The 18,525-nt window shown below is 39.9% G+C and overlaps 1 protein-coding gene across 20 annotated transcripts in view; it reads right to left on the bottom strand.

Annotated features, from left to right (window-relative positions):
• Positions 1-18,525, bottom strand: part of fbrsl1 (fibrosin-like 1) — an 898,034-nt gene that overhangs the window by 543,544 nt on the left and 335,965 nt on the right. Inside the window, exon 2 of one of the 20 annotated variants that reach the window (XM_069932541.1) lies at positions 12,320-12,442. The exons of the other annotated variants lie outside the window; for them this stretch is intronic. The gene's annotated coding sequence lies outside the window, so the exon portion shown is untranslated. The remainder of the gene's footprint in view (positions 1-12,319; positions 12,443-18,525) is intronic. 20 annotated transcript variants of the gene reach the window in all.

Below are 18,525 nucleotides of genomic sequence, written 5' to 3'. Positions count from 1 at the left end.
CTCTGGAAAAGGCTGTGAATACATGTAGGGCAGGAGAAACCACACGAGCACAAGCTAAGGAGCTGCACAAGATAGACACAACAGTTAATGCAATGAAAACAGAGCACCAGGAGTTTCCCAAAGCAACAACAAAGCAAAGTGGTAAGCTCAAACAGCAAATGCAGCAGGTGCAGAGGTAGACATATTTCAAAGATGTGTCCTGCCTATGGAAAGTCCTCGTATAAATGTGGGAGGAAGAAGAAGAATTTTGCAAAGTGCTAAAAAGAAGGGGATACCAAGAGAAAGTGGATGAAGAAATGGAGGAATTCTTTGTGGATTCACTACAGACTGCTGGTGGCAAAACAGAATGTATTCTTCCAATTAAGCTCGACACCGGAGCCCAGGTTAATCTGTTATCTATGGACGATTACAAGAGCCTCGCCATAAAGTGCAAAATTTATCCTGTGAAATTAAAAATGACAAGCTAAGTGACCTTAAAATACAAAGGGCGGTATCTAAAGTCACAGCTACTGATTGTAGAAAGGAGTACAGCAAATATTAGGGCTGAGAGCTCGTGAAGAGCTCGACCTGATGAAAAGAATTTTCAATGTGACTTCACAGACTGAAGATAAGCACACAACATTCATGGAAGAAAGGATTAATATACAGAGAGAATCAACCTCATTACATGACATGAATGACAATCTGGAATATGAGTTGCAAATAAGGACGCTTTCTTATACCAGCAAGGAGACAAAAATAGACAATTACAGGAAAGTCTGGAACTTGCTGAAAAGAAACTGCAGCAAACAATGAAGTGAGCAGAAACATTACCAGAAGTAGAAGCTGAACTACCCAGCGAATTGCAGCTCTGACAAAGAGCAGCATGGCAGCAAAGAAAAACATTTGAGACATTAGACAGAGCTTGAAGAAAAGAATTAGGAACTGAAAAGGGGCTGACAGAGAGAGATAATGAATGAAGAACAGAATAAGCATCTGTCAGACACAGTGGACAGATTGTTGACAGAGTTCAGATGCATCTGAAAAAAATGGCTCTAAAAATGGATAAGAGTATATCAATACAAGAATCTGAACTCTTACGAAAACAACTTGAAGAATCTCTTCATGATAAGGAATTGGAAAATGCAAACCATCTTCTTTCAACTACAAAGCTTAAAGGAGCTGCCACACTCTCAGAAGAGGAACTGGCAGTGATGTTGCCCACTGCAGCAGCTGTGGCCAAGATTCTGAAGCCTGGAATGAAGCTCACAGAGTTGTATAATAGATATGTTCAAGCCCAAGATCAATTGCTAGAGGCAAAACAGGAAAATAAGAGAGTGAACAAATATGTGGATGAAATTGTGAAAGAAGTGGAGATGAAAGCTCTGCTTCTGAAGCGCTAATGTGAAGAATATAAATGTGTACAAAATTCTGTGGCAAATCTCTCAGCTAAATTAGAAGATGCCATGAAGGAAATTTGTCGTTTACAAAAATACACTGATGGGGCAAATAAGCATGCTTCATTACTCAACAGGGAGATACAAAATGCAAATGACACATCTTTCATAGTAGAATAGGGTGCTTTTGATGGAACTAGGAGATGTGTGAGGAAATCATATTTTACGTGAAGTTGACGTTAGTTCTGCTGACATAATTAGTTCCTCTGAAGTGATTTCTCAGCATCTGGTGACCTATTGAAAGAAGATTACAGGGTGTTAGGGAAAAAAAATTGAGAAGCAGGATCTCCAGGGCAGTGATCTCAGGACTGCTGCTTATGCCATGTGCTAATGGAGGCAAGAATAGCAGAATTAAGCAGATGAATGTGTGGCTAAGAGACTGGTGAAGGGGACAGGGTTTTAAATTCTTGGATCATTGGGATCTATTTTGGAAGAGGTATGACCTATACAAAAAGGATGGAATGCACCTGAACTCAAATGGTACCAATATCCTGGCAGTTTAATTAGGGAGGGTTTAAAGTAAATTGGCAGGGGGAAGGGAACCAGGGTGTTTGGGTCAAGAAAGAGGAAAATAGAAAAAAGTCAAAGATACTGTACAGAAAAGATGACAAAAAGGACTGGCAGGTGAAAAGACAGAATAATTTGCTGTACAATAGAAATACAGCAAAAACAGTAACAGATTCTGGTCCAAGTGTACTGTACTTAAATGCACGTAGCATTAGAAATAAAGTAGATGGCCTTGTTGTACAGTTACAGATTAAAAGATATGACATTGTGGTCATCACTGAGACATGGCTTAATGATGGATGTGATTGGGAGCTAAATGTCCAAGGGTACACAGTGTATAGGAAAAAAAGGCAGGTAAATAGAGGGGGTGGAATGGCCCTGATGGTATGCATTGATATTAAATCTTAGAAACCAACACAGCACCTTCGTTAAAATACGGCAGCCATATCTGATGTACATGGGAGCACAACTGTAGCCATACCCTGACAAAATTACCAATAGGTAGATTAATAAAAAAAATTACATAAGAGGCAGCTCCACTACCTCCCCAGATGTCCTTTGGAAACAATGAGGCCGCACCCTGTGTTTTCCTTTCTCCATTCTTTTCTTTTTAAAGGGTGGTGGGAGAGGGAGGGGAGAAACATCAATGTATGGAGATTGTTGGTGGATACCTGTACATCTTGAAGCAATGAGTGGTGTTGTTTCTTTGCTTTATTGATGGAAAATGAAAAATAAAATATTTTTTAAAAATACAAACCAAAACCTGGGGCTCTGCACATGCCTCTACATCCTTCGACTTCCTCATCGGAATACCACAGTCAGGACGAATTGGAAAAAAAATCTCCTCTTCACTGACAAATCTAAACATCATCTCAGGGATGTGTGCTTAGCCCACTGCTCTATTCTCCCTACCCCTATGACCGTATGGCTAGGCACAATTAAAATACCATCTATAAATTTGGCGATACTACCACGGTCATTGGCAGAACCAGAGATGGCAATGACGAAGCGTATATAAGCTATATGAGTGGTGTCACAACAATAACCTTGCACTCAACTAAGAAAACTAAGAAATTGATTGTGGACTTCAGAAGGGGGAAATCAGGAGAACATAAACCACTCTTCATGAAGTGTTAGCAGTGGAAAGGGTAAAGAACTTTAAAATCCTGGATGTCAACATCTCTGAAGATCTATCCTAGGGCTTCCATGTTAATGCAATTACAAAGAAGCTCACCAGCAGCTATACTTCATGAGGAGCTGGAAAAGATTTGGTATGTCACCAAAGACTCTTGCAAATTTCTTCAGGTGTACTGTGGAGAGAATTCTGACAATGCACAGGACTGGAAAAGGAGAGTTGTGTACTCGGCCATCACCATTATGGTCATCAGTCTTCACTCCATCGAGGACATCTACAAGAGGCAGTGTCTCAAGAAAGCAGTCTCTATCCTCAAGGATTATCACCACCCATACCATGCCTTCTTTACACTGCTACCATCAGGATTGAAGTACAAGAGCCAGAAGACGAACATACCTAAAAGTACAAAAACAGCTTCTTTCCCTCTGGCATCAGATTTCTGAATGCACAATGAACCATAGACACTACCTCACTTGCTCTTCTTTTCGTCCTAATTTATTATTTTTTATTTATTATTTTTGGCAGCACAGTTGATGTAGCGGATAGCGTAGTGGTTAGTGCAATGCCTTTACAGCGCCAGTGATGGGGACTGGGGTTCAAATCCTACGCTGTTTTAAGAGTTTGTACATTCTCCCCGTGTCTGTTTGTGTTTTCCCCAGGGGCTCCAGTTTCTTTTCACTATTTGAAATGTTCCAGGCATGTCGGTTAATTGGGTACAAAGTGGGCGGCACGGACTCATTGAAATGACCTGTTACTGTGCTGTATGTCTATTATATGCACAAAACGGTGAATTTCATGACAGTAAATTCTGAATTTGAAGACAGTACCTCTCAGATCAAGAACAGTTTATTTCTAATGGCTAGTAGGCTCTTGAATCTCCCTTTGTTGTACTAATCTTGGACTGTTCCGTGATAAAATCAAGAGCAACATGTACAAAGTGAATACTCCAAGTTGAACAGTCTGCACTATTCTCTCACCACTTTTCTTCTTGCACTAACTGTAAATGTTTAGTATTTATTAATCTTTTGTATTTATTATAACATTTTCAATTTAATTTAATGTATATTATTGTAGTTGTTCCTTTTTAAAAAATCAAATAGCTGGTTGGCTGAAGAACAGTCCTTATCTCTTTTTCCATAATTCTGAAAACTGATGTTTTTTCAATGCATGTACAGTATATTTTCAGGTGTTCTTGAGAGAATGAGGAAAGAACGTGGTTCGGGTGGCGAGTGGGGAGAGAGCAGCAGCATGACTCAAGTGGGCGGGAGTGAGGAGAGAATGCGGCCTGAAGAGCATGGGGGCCCAGCAGGGGCAAGGAGAGTCAGAGCCCACCAAGCTGCTGGGTTCAGAGGGCGAAGGGACCCGGGTACTGAGCTGAGTGGGAGGAGGAGAGAAGCGAACTAGCATCAAGGAGAAGGTGGTGCCGGAGAGAGAGAGGCCAAGGCGATGCCGGGAAGCAGCTGAGCCCGAGCAGCAGCAAGAGCTGACCTGAGGAAGGAGCAGGTGAAGGGAAGTCCCCCGGTAGTGAGTCTGAGCAGAGGAACCAGATAATGGGAATCAGCTCAATGGCAACAGAGCTAGGCAGGAAGGAGGCAGACAAGAGTGCAGCGGAGCCTGGTGGGGTAAGCTTTTTTTTGTTTGAATGCGGGATCAATGGCCGTCTTCGTTACCCATAATCCCCCATGCAGCTAGAACCACTCTGCGTTTCCCAGGGTGGTTCCAGCTACATGGAGGATTATGGATAACGAAGATGGTCATTGCTTGTTGAGCCAGCTTCAATGCGGTGTCGCACCATAAAAAGGATCTATGTTTTGCATGAATCTGTACTGCTGCCATTTTAATTCCCTAATCCAGAATAATCCAAATACCAAGAAGTGTTCGGATCTCAGAAAAAAAGGATAAGGACTAGTAGTAAGAATTTTGATATGCATGTACATTGTATAATTTATATGACAATGAACTTTTCACATAATACTCAATTTTAAATGAAGGCATTGGTGAAGAATTGTTTACCTAATTGGGCTGTGCAAAAAAAAAAGAATTTATATGATTCCGAATGATAGCCACCATCAAGTTCTTGGACATCTCGAATTCCATGGGACATTTGAGTTCTTTTATTATGTTCATGTAAATGATAAGATAAAAGAAAAACACACAGCTTGACAATCAAAATAAAAATGGAGTTTTACTGTAACTACGAATCATGATAAAAATTCAAGTGGTGAAAACCCCCATGAAGCAAGCTTCAGAGTAACTAGCCAGCTTTCTGACTTGATCACGATATTTCCTTCTTTTTGAGACCTACCTAAGTTAACTAGTGAAGACAGCAGTTATCTGTCACGTTCTTTTGCAATCATCTCTTCACTGCTTCACATCTCTCATCAACTGTCAAGGGTCCCTTATATGTGTGTATCATCTGAAAAGCTCACAATTTAATCTCTAAATTGTGCTGGTCCCTCTATCACAATCTCCTGTCGCAGCTTATAATGGACCTGCACAGTTACTTCATTTATTTTTCTTCCAGTGTCATAAAAGCACATTTCTAGGCTTTACTTTCAAAGCATACTCACATTTCCCCTCATTATTAATAAATACACATTCATTTATCAAACACTCCATTTGAGTGCCACATAGGCCTGGGGCAAAAGGAGACAAATTCTTCCTCTAAGTTGTTATGAAAGGTGTCGCACAAGGCGACCCTAACCCCCATTAACCCAGCTTCTCGTCTGTTTCTACTGGGAACAATGATGCTTCTCAGCAGCTAAACTAGTAGTGAACTTGTGCCATCTCAATATATTTGTTCATTATCTTCTGTGCACACACACAAGCATTTTAAAATGTACTTAGGGCAAGGGCTAAATTGAATCATCTGGTTAATTTTCCACACAGTGCAAAGCTCCAGCTGCTATGCAAGCTATGTTTTTCCCCCCTCTATATCTTGATCTTAACATTTCCACAGTGCTCAATTTTTATAAAACCACTGTGAACTACAGAGCTGTGGCTATATTCTGCAATGTTCCCCAAACTGGCATATTTAACACAGTCAGAGACTCTTTTTATTACTTATCAATAATCCCTCTACTATTGTTCAATTGTCAGCTTATAAAAATATATCATTAGAAATTATTCTCTGAAAATTTTGAAAACATTCAAAAAATAGATATCAACAAGCCAATCAAAGCAACTTCCAAAATATGAATTGTTAAAGGTTTCTGTGAAATGTACTTTATTCTTTTACCTCATTCACTATATTATTCCCTATCTGTCTGGAACAGCCTTGCAATGGTTTCCTTAAATTTATAATGAACAGTAATCAAATGTCTTTTGCATCATTTTTCATCAGTTCTGATTTTCATCAGCCTGGTTTACTCTCCAAATACGCTGCATAACCTGTAGAGAATTTCCTCCCACTGTCAAAAACGTACCGGGGCTGTTGGTCAACTGGGTTTATTTGGGCAGTATAGCTCGTAAGCCAAAAGGGCCTGTTACTGTGCTGTTTGTCTAAATTAAAATATCAATTAAATTAAGTTAAACTGACAACTTTCAGGCATGGGTTGGCAATGTTCCTTCTGCAGGAGTGTCACGCAATGACCATCCACACTCTGGAGACTTTTCTAACTACCTACCTTTGGGCATTTAATAAAATATTCACCACAAAGTTCTATTGAGTAACTATTGACCAGCAACCTTATCAGTCCAATCAATGTAAATATTGTGGATATAAGATCAGTATCCCAAGACAGAGGCTCTGTATACGGCTGTGAGTGACTCACCTCCTGACACCCACCAGCTTTTCAATATTTACTGTGGCACATATCAGGGGTGTGATGGAACACTCCTTTTACTTGCCACCTCCCAAATTACTGGAGAAACTCAATACATTTCTTGTTTTCATTTTACTTCTGCATCATGTTTTATTAAATGCAAAGGCCACTGGTATATAGCAAAAACCCAACCACAGATTTCTAGATCTACTAAGATTGGTCACATGAATGCTTATGTCCCATTTGCACTCAACCAGGTCTAATAATTTAATGAAACAAGGATAATGTAGTATTTTACACACAACACCCCCACCTCCCAAAAGTTATTTCCAACTAGGTTCTATGCCTTCCACAAAGCAGACTCAGGATTTATCTAGTGGAAATACACAGGATTTCCTTGTGGATAACATATGCTACAAGATTAAGGAGAAAAGACATTTGAAGTACAGATCCACCTCAACTGATGAACATTAAAAAGATATTTTAAGCATCAAGATAATTGTCAAGAACTTTATCCCCCAAGCTATCAGACTCCTGAACTACCTGAACATTGGGGGATAGGGTACTGTGGAATGTTAACGTACAAGTTTTAATATTTTAAATGTGCTGAATTTCTACTCTAACCTATATTTATGTAAATATTCTCTGTGGTCCTGGAGAAACACTATCTCATTTTTACCGTGCAAGCAAGGTATGAGCAACAAATAAAGATGAATTGATTTAACTAGATCTGGAAAAGATTCAAATGGATTGAAGCTCATATTAGGGACTCTTGTATCCCAAGAAATAGCAAAAGCTCAACCAGTTAGATTTTATATTTTATAGGCATTATTGCCTTGAAAATATGCTCTCAACAGATCTGCATTTGAAGAATCTATTCATCTACATTAATAAAGAATGCAGAATTTTTAATAACAGTTGTTCTTTACCAATTTACAGTGGTTTGTTTTACTCTATCTTTGTTACTTGCTGACCAAAAAGATAATAAGTAAGCTGCATAAAGTCCCTTTTTAATGCTGGTTTTTCAGTAAATCAGAAAGGCTTTATTGTTTATTGTCACATTTAACCTTTACTGTACGAAGTTGAAGGGTTAATTTTATGAGCAGTCCAGCAATTCAACTCCAACAATATGCATTGAAAAGTTCAAAATAGAAGGGCAAAAGCACATTACAATGTGTAATGTTAAAATGAAAGGATCATTAGAACATTGGAAGAGGAGAACGAGAGCAGTATTGTGAGGTTCATTAAGAAGCCTGATGGCTGTGAAGAAGAAAATGTCTTTGAATCTGTTGGTGCACAGTCTCACACTTTTGAACCTTCTTTCCAACAGGAGGAAGGAAACAAAAATGTGGCCTGGATGGGATGGGTTCTTCAGTATATTGACTGCCTTTCTGAATAGGAAGTGTACATGGATTTGATGGAGGGGAAGGAGGTTCGTGCACTGTTCTGAGCTGAATTCACCGCCTTCTGTAATTTCTTCCAAACTTGGAGTAGCTCCCGATAGATCCAGCTGGGAGATTTTAGATGGTGCATCTGTAGAAGAAGTTAAGCAATGAAATACATGCTCAGCTTCCTCAGGGTTCTGAGGAAGTACAGACCCTTTCTTTACTGTCATCTCAATGTGGTTAGTCCAGGATAGGTCACTGACAATGTATACTGCCGAGAACATGAAGCTACCTACTGACTCTACTTCAATGCGTGGGCTCTATACACCCTCCTCCTGAAGTCCACAATCTAGGAAAATGACTTGCCTTGAATAACCATTCCATGAGGTAGAGACCTAAACTAAACTCCATAGTTACTGAGAACCATAGTGAGTTGATTTCTTAAAGAATTTTATGCATTGCAGTTTATTAATGATTCTAGAGAAGAAATAGAACAGGAAACTTTTAGGCTCCTCACACCATCTCTGCCATTCAGTAAAATCATGACAGATATTTTACTCAGCTGAACTATTCTATACCGATCCATTCCCTCTTGATTCCATCAATATATAAAAACCTGTCTTGGTTACACTCTCTTCTTGAGCCTCCAGAGCCCCTTTGAAGGGCGAGTTTCAAAGATTCATTACCATTGAGAAGAACTTTATTTGCATCTCAGTTCTGAATGGCTAACTTCTTGTTTTGAGATCTTATTGAGTTGACATCCTGTTAAGCCACTTTGAAATGTTGGAGGTTTATGACCGCATTCTTTTAAACTGAGAGTAACTAGTTTGATTAATCTCTTTTTAAAGACCAATCTCCTCCATTCCAAGAATCAATGTATTGAGCCTTCAATGGACTCCCTCCATGGCAAATATCTCCTTATTGTACAATATTGGATTTATTCCTCCTGGATATAATTTAGCTGCAACAATTTTAGAAATATGTTTAAACTAAATGCAAGTCAATATTAAAAGGCATAATTTCTTTCACCCAAATTGCTGTACAAGCTTAGTGTCAGTGGACTACTTAACATTATTTTCAAGGTCGATCACGTCCTCACTTCATAATCAAAGATGCATATACTTCATCAAAACTTACCGAATAATAATCAACTGGAGGAACTCTGGTACTTGAGAAGAGGCAAGAAGGAAAAATAAATAATCATTTCCTTCCCCCCCCTCCCACCCCCACCACCCCCCCACCACCACCCAACCTCTATCTCCTTAAACTTACGTTTAGAGATGATCTGATCAAGGATCTGCATGGCACATTTTAGGACAGTGAGATTATATATTAATCTACTGAAGAATCCTAATCAATTTTTAATCAAGAAGTAAAAACTGCAGATGTGGGAGAGTTGAAACAAAAATAAAAGAAGTAGATCCGACAGCATAGAGAAACAGAACTAATGTTTCAGGTGAAGAACCTTTTTTTCAGAAATGTTGAAAGCTGATGACCTCAAATATCAGATGCAGAGCTTTTGTTTACTTAGAGCCAACTCTTTTACTTTCTGGAGTCCTAGGTCAAAATAGGAGCATCTGCAATAAGCTCTCATTGAACTTATTAATGGCTAAACATGCAACATATAGATTACAGTGAAATGTTGTGACTAGGAGTGGAATTGGCTGTAATATCCCTTTGTACATGCCTTTCTAAAAATAAATCAAATGACATATGAAAGTAACATCACAAACATTGACATGCCAGAAACCCATGAATATGAGCAAGACATAAATCAGCTAAAGACTTTTCTGACTTCTAGCTAGCTGCAAGCCTCTCTGTAATGCATTCCAACTGAGTTTATATATGCTTAATTTTATCTTATAATTAGATCAACAGGGAAAAAATATCACGTGCATCTTCGCGCTTCACATTCGCAGTAAGTTTGCAGTTCAGAGGCTACCCATTCCCTAGATTATGTACAACATTTCAACATTGCTTGCTTTTTCTTCAGTGTTTCTGGGTGGTGACTTCCCAACCTACAGCTCCTGGGAAACTTAATGCAACTGTGCTTTTACAAAAGCAGCGCCTTGAAATGATCAGTTTTTCATTTCCGGAGGCAATACTGTGTATAGCACACATTTTTAGGTAATGCAGGTTTCAATATCAAATCTAAATCTGAGTTCATTCCTCAATGTATTCCAGAAAATTAGATCCCATTTTACATGCACCCTGTCTTGAAGCACATTCTAAACCATAGTTCAGCTCAAGTGAACATACCTTCTCAATCTTCAATAATTATCACAAACAAAGATGAGTTCATTTAATTCTTCACATTCATTCTACTTATCTTTTCAAATCACTTGTCCCAAGGAATGCTTGCCTCCATATGAAATTATTTGGTCAATAAGGTGGAAAAGCTGCAATGCAAAAATTGATCCACCAAAATTTGGCTCGTAGGGATATAGAAACATAGAAAAATAGGTGCAGAAGTAGGCCATTTGGCCCTTCAAGCCTACACCACCATTCAATATGATCATGGCTGATCAGTACCTGGTTCCTGCCTTCTCCCCATACCCCTTGATCCCCTTAGCCACAAGGGCTAAATCTAACCTACTCTTAAATATTGATAAGGAACCGGCCTCAACTACTTCCTGTGGCAAAGAATTCCACAGATCTACCACCCTCTGAGAGAAGATTTTTTCCTCATCTCAGTCCTAAAATATTCCCCCTTTATCCTTAAACTGTGACCCCTGGTTCTGGTTTTTCCCAGCCTTGGAAACAACCTACCTGCATCTAGTCTGTCTAATCCCTTAAGAATTTTAAATGTTTCTATAAGATCCCCCATCAATCTTCTAAATTCCAGAGATTACAAGCCTAGTCTATCCAACCTTTCTTCATATGCAAGTCCTTCCATCCCTGGTATCAGTCAAGTGAATCTTCTCTGCACCCCCTCCATGACGAGGATATCCTTCCTCAGATAAGGCTACCAAAACTGCACGCAGTACTCCAGGTGCGGTCTCACCAAGGCCCTGTACAGCTGCAGCAGGATCTCCCTACTCCTGTAGTCTAATCCTCTTGTTATGAACTCCAACATACCATTTGCCCTCCTCACCGCCTGCTGCACCTGCACGCCCACTTTCAACGACTGATGCACAGCAACACCCAAGTCTCTCTGCATCTCCCCTTTTCCTAAACAGATACCATTTAGATAATAGTCCTCTTTCCTGTTTTTACCTCCAAAGTGGATAACCTCGCATTTATCCACATTATATTGCATCTGCCAAATTTTCAACATTCCAAGCCATCGCCCCTTAGCCAGCTCAGAACTGACAGATAAAAAGCAGCTTTCACACCTGGGAATCAAACCAACAAGATCTGTGGAAACAACAAGCTGCTAAACTAGAAGAACTCAGTAGATTAGACAATGTCCATGCGCAGAAACAGTCAATGTTTAAGATCTTCAATGAGACTAAGGCTTGAAAAAAAGTAATATTACCTTTTTCAAGGCTAAGCTAAAAGGGTCATATATATATATGTATGTATGTATTAAGAGGGGAAGAAGCTGGGTGAGGAGGTGTGTGTGTGTGTGTGTGTGTGTGAGATAGGGGTGGGGTCACCTAAATTAGAAAAAAAATGCTCATGCCTCATCTTTGTTAATGCACCAGATATTCAGCAACAATTATCCCAGCATTGTCAGTTGACAAAGAAGCAAACTGTGAATCTCTCAACTACTTTAATTGAGATTTATAACTAACAAATCACCTTCAAAGTTCATCAGTGTTTGCTGAGAGAAACAAAGCACTATTGCGGCATTTTTCTCTTGTGCCCTCCTGTCCATATCCACCTATGACCTCTTGTCTGTGGCCCTGTGCTCCTTTCTGGCACCTCCCCCCAACATTTTAGTCAGGCACCTGCATGTTTTTGCTCATACCTTGATGAAGGGCACAGGCCCGAAACATTAATTATGTGCATTTATCTTTGCTACATAAAGAATACTGCGTGACTTGCTGAGTTTCTCCAGCATTTTTGTGTAAACTACAATTACAGTGCCTGCAGATTTTCTTGTTTAACCTTAAAGGACTATTGGCACTTGGCACACCACAGACTTACTGATTATCTCTGAAGGATTTGTTCAGAATTCATGATGGGAGAACCAGGTCAATTCACTATTTCAAACAAATTCTGATTTGCTGCAAAGCACCATGAGGAAACACCATGGAAACAGACTTTTCCCTAAAAGGAAAAAGAAAGACAAAGAATCTCCACTCTGGGCTGATGCCATTGATCTTACAGGTCCTTAATTAATGGAACATTACAAGAAGGCCTCAAAAAACATAACAATTTCAGTATTTGACAGTCCAAAGAAAGCAAATGAAATATAGGAAGCCATGACATCAAATTACTTAAAAAGGTTTCTAAACACTTGCATAGCCATTGCAAATCATGTTGGAAATAAATGAAAATATATTTTATTTTTCCAACAGCTTGTAAATAGGCTATGAAGAACTTCAAGACTAAGAATTGTGCTACATAAGTGCACAACTATTTAAACCAGACTGCCTATGTTCTTTCAGTATCTTTTTACAATTGGTTTTATTAAGTCATTAGGCTAACCAAGTTGAATTTAAGATTCCAGATTCCTTTATTGTCGAGTAATAGCGCAGAACATGTAATATGACATGAAATTGCTTTCTGCCTGCCATAAGGCAGACAAAAAATTCTGTTGAGAATCTTAACGAGTACACCAGGGCTGTCACAGACTTTATCAAAACAGCTGTGGATGAGTGTGTCCCCACCAAATCATTCAGGGTTTTCTCTAACCAGAAGCCCTGGATGAACAATAAAATCCGGAACCTGCTGAGACCAAAATCACAGGCATTTAAGTCCAGAGATCCAGATCAGTATCGCAGGAGCAGGTCTAACCTATGGAAAGCTATCTCCCAGGCCAAGTGGAGATTCCAGATGAAAATGGAAACAATATAACCGACAACTTTGGCAGGGCCTAAATGCTCTAACCTGCTACAAAACCAAATCCAGAAAAGTAGCAGAGAGTAAAGCTTCACTCCTAAAGGAACTCATGCCTTCTACTCCCGATTTGATGATAATAACAGCGCACTTCCGCGACCCCACATCCCTTGATGATCCTGTCCTGTCTGTATTTGAGGATAACGTGCACGCTGCCTTCAGGAGAGTGAATCCAAGGAAAGCATCCGGCTCGGATGGAGTACCTGGCCGAGTATTAAAAATCTGTGCTGACCAACTTACCAAGGTATTCATGAATATCTTCAATATTTTACTCTTGCAGGGCATGGTAGCCACCTGTTTCAAATAGGCATCAATCATACCAGTGCCCAAGAAGAGTATAGTAACATGTCTTAATGACTATCCACCAGTACCACTTACATCAACAATAATGAAGTGTTTTGAAAGGCTGGTGATGAAACAGATCAGCTCCTGTCTGAGCGGTCAAGGATACATTCCAGTTCGCTCATCTTCGTAACAGGTCTATATGGCAGATGCCATCTCATTGACTCTACACAAACACCTGGACAGCAAAGATGTATATGTCAGGATGCTCTTTGTCAACTAAAGTTTGACATTTAACACCATCATCCCCTCAAAACTGATCAGCAAACTCCAATTCCTGGGTGTTAACACCCCATTGTGTCATTGAATCATGGATTTCCTCACTTCCGGTTCACTATCAGTGAATATCGGTAAGAACCTCTCCTCCACAATCTCCATCCATACCAGAAAGCGCCACAGGGTTGCGTTCTTAGCCCCCGCTCTACTCACTTTATATTTATGTCTGTGTGGCTTAGTACAACAATAACACCATCTACAAGTTTGTCGACGATAAAGGAAAGGGATGAGCTAGCATACAGGATGGAGATTGAAAACTTGGCTGAATGGTGCACCAACAACAAACTCGCCCTCAATGTCACCAAAACTAAGGAGCTGATTGTTGACATCAGGAAAGCCAGAGGTATACAAACCAGTGATTATTGGGGGATCAGAGGTCGAGAGGGCGAGCAAATGTAAGTTTTTAGGAGTCTCTATTTCGGAGGATCTTTCCTGGACCCAACACATCAATGGCATCGTCTCTACATCCTCAGGAGTTTGCTGAGGTGTGGTATGACACCAGAAACCCTGGCCAATTTCTGCAGAGGTGTGGTGGAAAGTGTACTTACTGGCTGCATCATGGTCATGTATGGGGACACCAATACCCCTGAGTGTAAAGCCCTCCAAAAGGTAGTGGACACAGCCCAGGATGTCACAGGCAAAACCCTTCCTACTATTGAGTACATCTACAGGGAATGCTGCCGTCAAGAACAGCAGCAATCATCAAAGACCCACACCACCCAGCACATGCTCTGTTCTCACTGCTGCCATCAAGAAAGAGGTATAGGTCGCACAAGATTCGTACCACCATGTTCAGGAACAGCTGCTATTCCTTCACCATCAGACTTCTCAATGACAAACTCAATCAGAGACTCATTTTATTGTTTTTTTATTTTTTCTGTATTGCACGGTTTGTTTATATTCGTTATCTGTTTACAGTTCTTTATTTACATGCATACGTTGAGTACTTATTTTTTGCACTACCAATCAGTGGTAATTCTGCCATACCTGCAAGAAAAAAGAATCTCAGAGTTGTATATGATGTCATATATGTACACTGACAATAAATTTGAAATCTGAGAATCACCATGAGTGTCACCTGGCACCCCCTTACAGTACAATAGAAAGAGAGGCAAAAGACAGTCCCAACGGAGCTACTGAGTGTCTGTGGATTTGACTCCAGCACTCCCAGTGCGTCTTTAGTGACACAGACTCCTGTTCAATCCATTGGCAACCTGAGATCCAGATCCAAACCAAAGTTCAAAGTTTAGATTTATTGTCAGAGTAAATACATGACATGACATATTACCCTGAGATTCTTTATCCTGCAGGCCAGGCAGAATGTCTACTTATTGGTACTGAACTCAAGAAAAGACAACTGTAAAAGAACTGTAAGCAAAGAAAAAGTGCAAACAAATTGCAATACAGAAGAAATATTCAATAATAAATAATGTGCAAAGAAAGAGTCCTTACATGAGTCTGAGTTAGTTGTTGAGGAGTCTGATGGTGGAGAGGTAGCAAATGTTCCTGAACCTGGTGGTCTATTTCTTTTCATTAAGTTTTTTTTGTGGACAGTAGTCTTTGACATGTCCACACCTGATTCCCGAAGAGTGTTTCTCATCTGTCGGACGTACATTTGGGAAGTTTTCTTCATTATGAATAGAATTTTTCTGACATCAGCAGTGGAGGTCTTCCTTGGAATATCAGTCCCTTTGTGATTACTGAGCTCACTAGTATGTCCTTTCTTCTCAATGATGTTCTACACTGTTGCTTTTCCTAATCCTAAGGTTTGGGTGATGTCTCTTACTGTTTTATTCTTGTTTTTCAGTCTTATATTGGCTTCCTTGACTTTCATTGGCACAACTCTGGTCCTTATGTTGAAAAATGGCAACTACAGACTCCAAAGGTGATCAAAAGCTTCAAAGCAAGTCTAGCTCTTTTATACCTGTACCAATGAAACAATTAAACATATCTGAGTACTCATAAACACCTGTGAAGCTAAATGTCCCAAACATTATTGTGCACTGAAATGAGGGGACTATGTATAAGTCCCCTCATTTCAGAGCACAATAATGTATAAAAAGTGCTGTAATTTCTATATGGTCAAACCAAAATCCATGCAAATAACCTTGAATAAAATCTGAAAAGTGCACTTTAAATTACAGTGTGAATTGTTTAATTACAAATTTAAAACTGTGGAACACAGGAGCAAATAAAGGAAAAAAGTGTCTTTGCCCCAAAAGTGACTTTGTCTCAAACATTTTGGAGGGCATTATATATACACAAATAAAAATACATCAATATTGTGGAATAAACAGTAGACACTCAGAAGGTTAGTATGAGCAATTCATTCGGTTGTTCCATAGTCTCGCTGCCCATGGGGGGAAAAAAACTTTTTCTCAGCCTCGTGGTTCTGGCTCTGATGCTCTTGTATTTCTTTCCCAACTGGCAAAGTGGGAAGATATTGTGTGCAGGGTGGTATAGTATGCAACGATTTTGCACATCATTTTCAAACAACGATCCCAATAGATCGTGTCGATGGGGGAGTGGGGGGCAGGGTAAGAGACCCCAGTGATCCTCTCTGCCACTCTTATGGTCCTATGAATTGATCTCTGACCCAATGATATACAGCAACCACACTGAGAGTCAGCCATCCAGGACGCTCTTGGGATGGAAGTGAGATGGAGCATAAAATAGCCACACTCTTAAATCTCAACTCACCATCTCAAACAGTTCCTACTATTAATTTACTGTACTCAGTGCAGTACCTGAAAATGAAATGTGGCAATGATATGCAAAAGAGTCACATGAATATTACGGAGCATCCAGTCCTCAGTAGAGGCCTTAATTTCATCCCCCTCCGTCCACACCTTAATGAGTTCTGCGTCTGTCACCTCCGTCTCCACCATCACTGTGGCTCTCCACTCTCCTTCCCCCACTTCCATCCAAGACCCCTTCACCCACTTTAAGCCTTCTTCCTCTTCTTGGACAGCTCATCCTGGCCACCTGCCCACTCTGGATCTTTTTATTCCAATTGCCGCCAAGACATCAACCATCTCAACTTCACCACTCCCCTTTCTTAATCTAATCTCTCCTCCTCCAAATGCTCTGCCCTCCACTTTCTTCGCAACAATCCCAACCTCACTATTAAACCAGCAGACAAGGGTGTGCTGTAGTGGTCTGGTGCACTGAACTCTACCTTGATAAGACCAGACAACAGCTCTCAGATACCTCTGCCTACTTATCCCACCGCAGCACATCTATCCACCAACTCCCTCCCATAGCCTCCAATATCATTGTTTCCCATCCCCTCACTGCACAGTTCTAACTTTTACCCAAGAAAATATTATGAGCCCAAAGGACCCCAAAACCCAGCAGCAATAGATATTCACCACAACAAATAGTTACTTAAACAAAATTTGTTTTTAATTATCTTTAAACATGAAAACAGAATCAAACTTTAACTTATCACTATTAACTTAACTAACCTAACTTAATCCCCTTCTAATTCTAAGTGTACGTGAATGTAATATGTGTGTAAATTTAAGAAAGTTCTTTGGTTCACAGTCCAATCTCACTTCTCATTCTTCCAAGTTCTCTGGTTGCAGGCAATTCTTATACTGTGCACAGAATTTAATATGTATAAAGTTCACCAGGCTTTGGTGCTCGAAAGGTAAATAGTTACCACTCAAGAAGGTTCTTGTAGGTTTGCAGAGAGAGGTGTGGTTCCAGGATTTCCACAACTGAGATACCACCATTAGTCACCTCAATGTCTTGCTGATGAAACTTGCCCCATCAGGGTTCTCCAGATGATAACTTCTTTCTTTTAGCTACCACAGAGTTTCTTTCTATTCCTCTTATTCCAAGAGAAACATCAGACAGATAGCACTCCCAGCCATCCGCCACTCTAGAGCTTCTATTTCAGTTCCAACAAGGTTCTCCTGGCTTGTTACAGCTTTCTGTGTCACACACAGTCAAAGATTCCCTTCTGTCTCTCTTTTCTCTCTCTGAGACTCTCACTGCCAGGAAACATGTCCTTTTCTCTCTCACTTGCAAAACCCCTGACCTTCTCCAGCAAGCAATAGGAGTTAGTTTTTTGGTTTATCTGTTGTTTTAGGTAAACCAAGAACCAGTAGTGACCTTCCTGCAAAGAAGTATCAAAAGACAGTCTGTCTCTTGCTGTGACTTTAAAGACAATAGTCCATTCATTCACTTCAATTAACAACCACTTGTGAAATCTCCATAGCATTCTCCATAGTTTCAGTAAAGTCACTAAATATGAATTATTCAGTATTTCAAATAGTATCTGTTTTAAAGTATGTGTATGTAACCTACTCTACTTTTCCTAATTTATCTCCCAAAAACATTCCCAAATATTCCATCACAATACATAAACCCAATCATCTGGGCACAGACCCATTGTTTCTGCTTGCTCACCCCACTGAACTAGTATCGTCTATCTCAACTCCACCCTTTCACCCTTGGTTCAATCCCTTACACTTACATCTGTGATACTTCATATGCCTTCCATCTCTTCAATAACACCAAATTCCCTGAACTAATTTTTACAATGGATGTCCAATTCCTTTACATCTTTACCCTATACAGAAGGTCTCAAAACACTGTTTCTTTCCTGACAAGAGACCCAACCAGGCACCCTCCACTGCCACACTTCTCTGTCTTGCAGAACTTGG

This window comes from Narcine bancroftii, chromosome 4 (genome assembly GCF_036971445.1).
Source record: "Narcine bancroftii isolate sNarBan1 chromosome 4, sNarBan1.hap1, whole genome shotgun sequence".
Classification (NCBI taxonomy): Eukaryota; Metazoa; Chordata; class Chondrichthyes; order Torpediniformes; family Narcinidae; genus Narcine; species Narcine bancroftii.
The sequence above is the reverse complement of the archived record's forward strand: the minus strand, read 5'-3'. Positions and strand labels throughout refer to the sequence as shown.